Source organism: Octopus bimaculoides, chromosome 9 (genome assembly GCF_046866305.1).
Source record: "Octopus bimaculoides isolate indiv1 chromosome 9, ASM4686630v1, whole genome shotgun sequence".
Lineage (NCBI taxonomy): Eukaryota > Metazoa > Mollusca > Cephalopoda > Octopoda > Octopodidae > Octopus > Octopus bimaculoides.
In genome coordinates this window covers 69,995,566-70,002,816 of record NC_142936.1, presented here as the reverse complement: position 1 = coordinate 70,002,816, position 7,251 = coordinate 69,995,566, and the positions used below count along the sequence as shown (strand labels likewise).

General features: G+C 34.4%; 1 long non-coding RNA gene across 1 annotated transcript in view; it reads left to right on the top strand.

Annotated features, from left to right (window-relative positions):
* The first annotated feature begins 1,918 nt into the window (after positions 1-1,918).
* Positions 1,919-7,251, top strand: part of LOC149134186 (uncharacterized) — a 15,544-nt gene continuing 10,211 nt past the window's right edge. The window contains exon 1 of the long non-coding RNA XR_016243174.1: positions 1,919-2,946. This is a non-coding gene — a long non-coding RNA (uncharacterized LOC149134186). The remainder of the gene's footprint in view (positions 2,947-7,251) is intronic.

The window sequence follows — 7,251 nt, the reverse complement described above, 5'->3', positions numbered from 1 at the left end:
AAATAATAACCGCAGATGTTGCAATGGCATTTCATACTGTCCGTCATTATCAGTCATTCAGTTCAAATGGCTGTACAAACGTACTACTACCAACAGTATTTCCTGATTCTAAAATTGCATGCAAATTTTCAAGTGCTAGGACTAAATGTGCTGCAATTATAATAAAAAAAATGTTGTGGATCTATACACTATTGCGGAGATTGTTAAAGATATAAATAATTCTTCTTTTTATGGCATATCTACAAATGCATGTAATCACAATACTGAGAAAAATTTCCCGTTGATTGTGCAATGTTTTTCACGTGAAAAGGGTTTCCTGATAAAGTTATTGCAAGTAAGATCTCTCCCAAATGAGACCTCGGAAACAATAGCAAGTTTCTGCAGAGAGAACCTTAGGACTGGACATAAAGAAATGTATAGCTTTTGGTGGAGATAACACAAATACTAATTTTGGTGGACGTTTGCGCATAGGCACAAATAAATCTATTCAAATTCAAGGAAAACATGAATGAACCGATGGGAGGTGTTGGATGTCCAGCCCATATTCTGCACAATGCTGCTCATACGCGGCCAATGTGCTTTCTGTTGATGCTGAAGTAATTGTTGTTAAATTGTTTTCATACTTTAGTATTTATACAGTTTGATCTGAGAAGTTGAAAGATTTCTGAGAGTTTGTTGGTGTGCAGTTTGCTTCAGTTGTCTCACATTCTAAAACTCATTGGCTTTCTTTGATGAGAGCAGTTGTGAGAATCCTAAGATTATTTAAAGCACTGAACTCTTCTTTTGATTCTGAAGAAAATTCTTGTAGCATTCTTCAATAATCCGCTGAGCGAAGCCTACTTATATCTTGTTCATAGTTTTGAATGTTTTCAGCAACAGGATTATCAAGATAGAATAGAGAGAAAACAGCATTATTGAAGTGCTTGGCTATTTAAAAGAACTCGTTGCTGTTATAAAGGAAAGAATTAATGAAAAGTTTATTCCCTTCAGTGTGAAGGATTGCCTTAATAATGACGATGTCAAATCTGAAGAGAAAAAGAAATTTCTACTTGAAGTAGATAACTACTACGGCACTTACCATAACTATTTTGAGAAGTGGGTTTCGCCTTTTAAAAATTTTGATAACTTTACATGGATGTTATTAGATACATTTCCAGCATGGGAACATGTATAATCGTCTTGTCTAGTGTTAAAGAACAAAGGTATAAAAATTGACGACATTCTTTTCTATCAGCGTTCACCATTTAAAAAACCCCATGCTAAAGAGATGCAGATCAAATTGACGAATGGAAGACCAGACTGTGCCATGGAAGATGGTTTTCTATCCGTCAGTAGATTGAGTTTCCAAAACAATACTCCGAGTTGTTAATTTTGTGTCAGTTCTTATTCAGCATACCAGCGCATAATGCTAATGCTGAGCATGTCTTCTCGATGATGAATGTTCAGTGGACTGAAGAACGAAATAAGTTGGATGTGGCTACTGTAGAAGCTATCTTACAATGCACATGGAACCTTAACTGTCAATGTAAAGAATTTTATAGGCAAATTAGAAAACAAGGACCTGTTAACAAAAGCCAAATCATCAGTGAAATATAACTAAAGGTAAAGGTTCAAGTTTAATTCTCGTGTGGTTTGTTAAGAAAATTTTGCATATAAGTTTATCAGTTTTGTTTCTTTTCATGTTCTCCATATGAAACACAATTTTTTAGTCTATTTTCTGTATTGTTTGCATTAAATAATAAATTTCTAAATTACTTCTTTTGCAATTTTCTATTGTTTCTATTGAATAAGAATTTTGCAATGATTTCACTTTTTTTGATTTAACGGATTTTTTTTTTGCTAATTTCTCTGTTTCTGTATTAAAGACATATTTTCAAATGATTTCACTTGAACAGAATTTTTTTTTTTTAGCTTGTATTAGATGTCTTGCAAACAACTCGCACATGCAAGTGCTACCAGTCGAGAACTCTGCATACCGGAAGCCAGCAAGTGTATGGGGTCATCAGGAGAGAATGCGCACCGTTTCGGGGCCTACCTCTTGACGGCATCAATGCGCACCGCCCCCCCCTCTCACTGATATGAGACCCCGCTTGCTAGATCAACTGGTTATTAAAAACAAAGCTCAATATTTCAATAGTTTTGAAATGAATTTACTTTTGTTTTTCCTCATAACCCATTGAAATAATTGCTTTATGTTTTTAACATATGTCTCTACTTCTATATAATATATTGTTCTGGGCGTGTCGACTTGTATAAGTTTATATATACACAGTGAGATTTTTAAAGTGTCCCGTATATCTAATTTTCTAATCTGGCAACCATATACATACATACATACATACGTACATACATACATACATATATACATACATACATACATACATACATACATACATAGAAAATTACTCTGTTGTTGATGTAGAAATTCCAATGAAGACTTGGATCTAGGTTAGAAACCGTGTCTTTCTCTGTTGGCAAGAAATCTTTAAATAAAACTTAATAATGACATACATACATCTCTGGAAATACCTTAACTTTACACCCTATCAGGTTCTATGTATGTATGTATATATGTACGTATGTATGTATGTAGGTATGCATGTAGGCATGTGTGTGTGTGTGTGTGTGTGACGTAATCACGTGACCGACCAGGCTATCAAATGTTGTTACACATCGCTGGTCACAATGCGTTGTGCATTGTTTCTGCCTTCAAATGACGCCACCCCGCTGGCTAGGCAAGCAGGCCTACATTACTCCTTATAGAAAGGAGGACTGGAGCAACGTGAAATGAATTTTTTTGCTCAAGAACACAACGCGCCGCCCATCGTGAGTGCAACAGCCTAACCACGAGGCTATGCATTTTCTCAAAATCTTTGATTATTTTTTCTTATATTCGAAAAAGATATTCTTTCTCGAAATATAGGAGCATTAAACAACCTGTATATGGTAATATAGTGTTTTTAATCTCTTTTATTTAATTTATTGATCATCATGTGACATATATTTTATTAAGCTTTTCACTTGCATTGCTGAAAGGTATTTTTTTCCAGAAGTTTATAAAATTTACACATTGTAACCTGTTAAGCAAATTGCAATAGTCCTATGTATTGTTTAATATGTTTACAATAAGCTCTATTATTTCAGTTAGATTGGATTGACTCAATGGGATCTTTTTGGTTTGACGAGCAACACTTGTTTTCTTAACGAAACACTTTCAAACTTGGGACACTGGTAGAATGTGTCATATAAAACAACTTTTTCTCTTAGCCTTCTTAACAAAAAATTGTACATCGCAAGTTATTTCATGTTGAAGTTGTCGTATTTCTATAATTTCAACCAATCATTGACGTCTATTCAGCTGAATACAATTACTGCAGTTTTTGTAAACAATAATTTTTGCCGGTGAAAAGAATGTTATTCCCTGTAAATTATTTCCTTATTCCCTAGTAATTATGACATATTTCATCCGGTTTTTTGGTTTGTTTTCTTTTGAAGCAGACAAAATTACAGAAAAATGGTAATTTATACGCATATATTGTTTATATAATAAATTACGCTGTGCGTATCTGTGTTTGTATTAATGTATGTTTGAAGATAATCTCGTTTCAAACCACTCACCCACTGATTATTTTTGCCGAATTTGTTGGAAATCTGTTCAACAATTTTTCGCTAATTTTCTATGTACTGTGTACTCAGTAACACATTTTCTAAATGATGGTAGAGTTTGATTTGAAGAAGATTTGGCTGCTATTTCTAGGAAATGAAGCACTTGGTGGAGTAACATGGATTAATACCATATACACCGCCACAGCAGTAACTGCATTCAACTGAATAGACGTCAGTGATTGGTTGAAATTATCGAAATAAGACAATTTTTAACATGTTCTATAACACAAAATATACAAGTATACGGGATCTTTTTTAAAACGGGGGCCACATTTTTCATTAACGAAACACTTTGAAACTTGGAACACTGGTAGAATGTGTCATATAAAACATCTTTTTCTCTTAGTCTTCTTTAAAAAAAAAGAAATCCATAAATTATTCCATGTTAAAGTTGTCGTATTTCTGTAAATTTAACCAATCACTGACGTCCATTCAGCCGATATACATTAAGTGCCGACTACATAAACAAACGATTCTGAAACAATTAATCCTAACCCTAACCCTAACTCTAACCCTAACCCTAACCCTAGGGTTAGGGTTAGGGTTAGGGTTAGGGTTAGGGTTAAAGCAAATTTAAAATGAAAAAAGCAAATAAAACGAAGAATCGTTTGTTTATGTAGTCGGCACTTAATGTATATCGACTGAATGGACGTCAGTGATTGGTTTAAATTATCGAAATAAGACAATTTTTTACATGAAATAAATTCGAATACAAAAATATTTTTCTGTTCTATAACACAAAATAGATAAGTATACGAAGTTTGAAAGTGTTTCGGTACCAAAAACACTACATAAAACATTAATGAAAAGTGTTGCCCGTCAAATCAGAAAGAGCCAATCAATGATCTAATATTTAACTGTTTTTTTATGTCGACACTGGATTGATTTGAACTCATCACTAGCAAACGCAGCTAAATTTTGTACGCCTAATACCACCCTAGCCACTACCAGCACTACCTCATCTCTCTGTCCAATTAACCATCGTAGAACTGATAACTGCAACTGCAGATCCGGGACAGACTGCCCGCTGCAAGCACAATGCAGAAGATTCAACGTCGTATACCAATGCATCGTTCACAACATAGTACATAACTCCTGTAGCTACTACATTGGATCTAGCAAAGATATTATGTACATTTAAACTCGTTTAAATATAAAGAGAACACCTCATCTCTTATATCTCTTCTATCTACCTTACCTCATCACATTATAAGATAAATATTAATTCTTTAATTTATCCTAAATTCATTTTTAAACCTTAACGCAATAAATTCCATAATATCTAATTCTAACTCCCACTCATAAATAATTTAACATTCAACTAGCTCCTCCATTCTCGACTACCTACACACCCATAACCCCATTGTTAAGAATAACTCTACAGCCACTGACCTTAACCAGAACGGACACAAGTAGTTACTACTAGATTTCCTTCCCAACACCTATATACTTTAAGACTACCCAGACAGACACCTACTACTCTCTTTAAATTCCTTTCATTTTGTTCTATTTTTTACCCTATCTTCCTCTACCTCCTCATCCTCTCTCTTATCTTCTCGGCTACCCCGTACACAATTCTTAGACACCATACGCCTATACACCTTATTTTATCCTAAGGCCAATCCTTAAATTCCACCCCCTCACTCTATGTACCTCTCTTTCTATTTCATTTCTTTTCTTTCCTTTTACCACTTAATAATCACCTCCGCTACCATTCTGTTATTGAACGTTGATATGCTCGCGTCCTTTTTTTTTCTCTGGATGTTTACTATATCAGGATTTAATCCACATGGATCTACGCAGCATTGCACATAAGGACTTATGCTCTTGTTTCTACAACACTGGAAAGTTGAACTATGAACTTTTATACTTCTTTTTTCTTCTTTCTTTCCATCCCCTTATTCTTTTACTCCCTTCCTCTATGTCGTCATTTCATTAATATATACCTTTCTCATTTTCCCTATTTTTCCCTGTTTGTCTCTGACGACGAGATATCCCATACTCGGGGATATCCCAGAAACTGCTGTAAGACTTTGAATTTTTCCAATAATAGTATTGTATACGACTTGAGATGTTTGCCTTGCCTTAATGTTTGTTGTCCTCTTTAACAATTATATACGTGTGTATGTGTGTGTGTGTGTGTGTGTGTGTATGTGTGTGTGTGTGTGTGTGTGTGTGTGTGTGTGTGTGTGTGTGTGTGTGTGTGTGTGTGTGTGTGTGTGTGTGTGTCTAACCACCGCTTGATCAACCGTAACTTTAGCGATTCGGCAAAAGACCAATAGAATAAGTAGTAGGCTTAAAAAATAAGTCCTGGGGTCGATCTGTTCGACTAAAACCCTCCAGGGTAGTGCTCCCGCTGGCCGCAGTCAAATGACTGAAACAAGTAATTAAAAGTAAATTAAAGAATAACGAATATATATGCGTATAATATTCAATTTATCACCCTCAATAGATAAAAATATATATATAGTCCATACTTTACCACTAAAACACCAGCTTGAACTGCAACTGAAAAATGTGGTGCTGAAGTTACCTGTCAAAGGTGACTAGAAGTGATTCATCAACGAGCAGGTAGATATATATTATAACACGTAATGAACATTTAAATTATATTATACAAACATTACTAGACACAACGAAATACAAATATATATAAAATGAGCGCAGAGTAGCTAATAATGCAGAATACCTATACTGTACTTACACGTATATCTATACATAGATATATATATATTTATTTGTTAATGTTGCGACTAAGGTTAGTCGGCCAAAACTTCGAAGTCAGCGTCACCTCTTTTGTAAAAGTAAAATAAATATATATGTATGTATGTATGTATGTAGGTAGGTAGGTAGGTAGGTAGGTAGATAGATAGATAGATAGATAGATAGATAGATATCTTTTTATTATAGCCACACAGGGCTAAATACAGAAAATGGACAAATTACAAAGTAGAGCTTTTTTTGGGGGGGGATGATTTGGATCAAAAGGGATCGCGGGAAGAAAAAAAAAAAAAAAAAAAAAAAAAAACGTGGGGGGGGGCGATCAATAGGGATCGTGTATCACAGTCGATGTAAAAAACGGGGAACAGATTAGGTTTATCCGTGGAGAGAAAAGCCTACGGAAAAGACCACGGTCACCTCAGGCTTTTTTTTTTAAAGGTACATGAAAGTAAGTACCTTCTCTCTTTTTGTCTCTTTTTGTTACAAGTCTATGCTTAAAATGGTGTCGTCTTTCATTCTTACCATTCTTGCCACATTTACCCATTTTTTATTGATAGATAGATAGATAGATAGATTAACAGACAGTTAAGTATATTTGTATAAATGTCACACATACACATGCATTGCAGAAGGTCTACACAGAGTTGAAAAAGGACGAAATAAAAATATATGCACAAGCACACATACATTATACATACATGTGTCTATCTATCTATCTATCTATCTATCTATCTATCTATCTATCTATCTATCTATCTATCTGTCTGTCTCTTCTTTGTCAATACATAAATACAGCTATACATATACACACGTTTACACATAGGATATATGTGCGCGCACACACACACACACACACACATACAT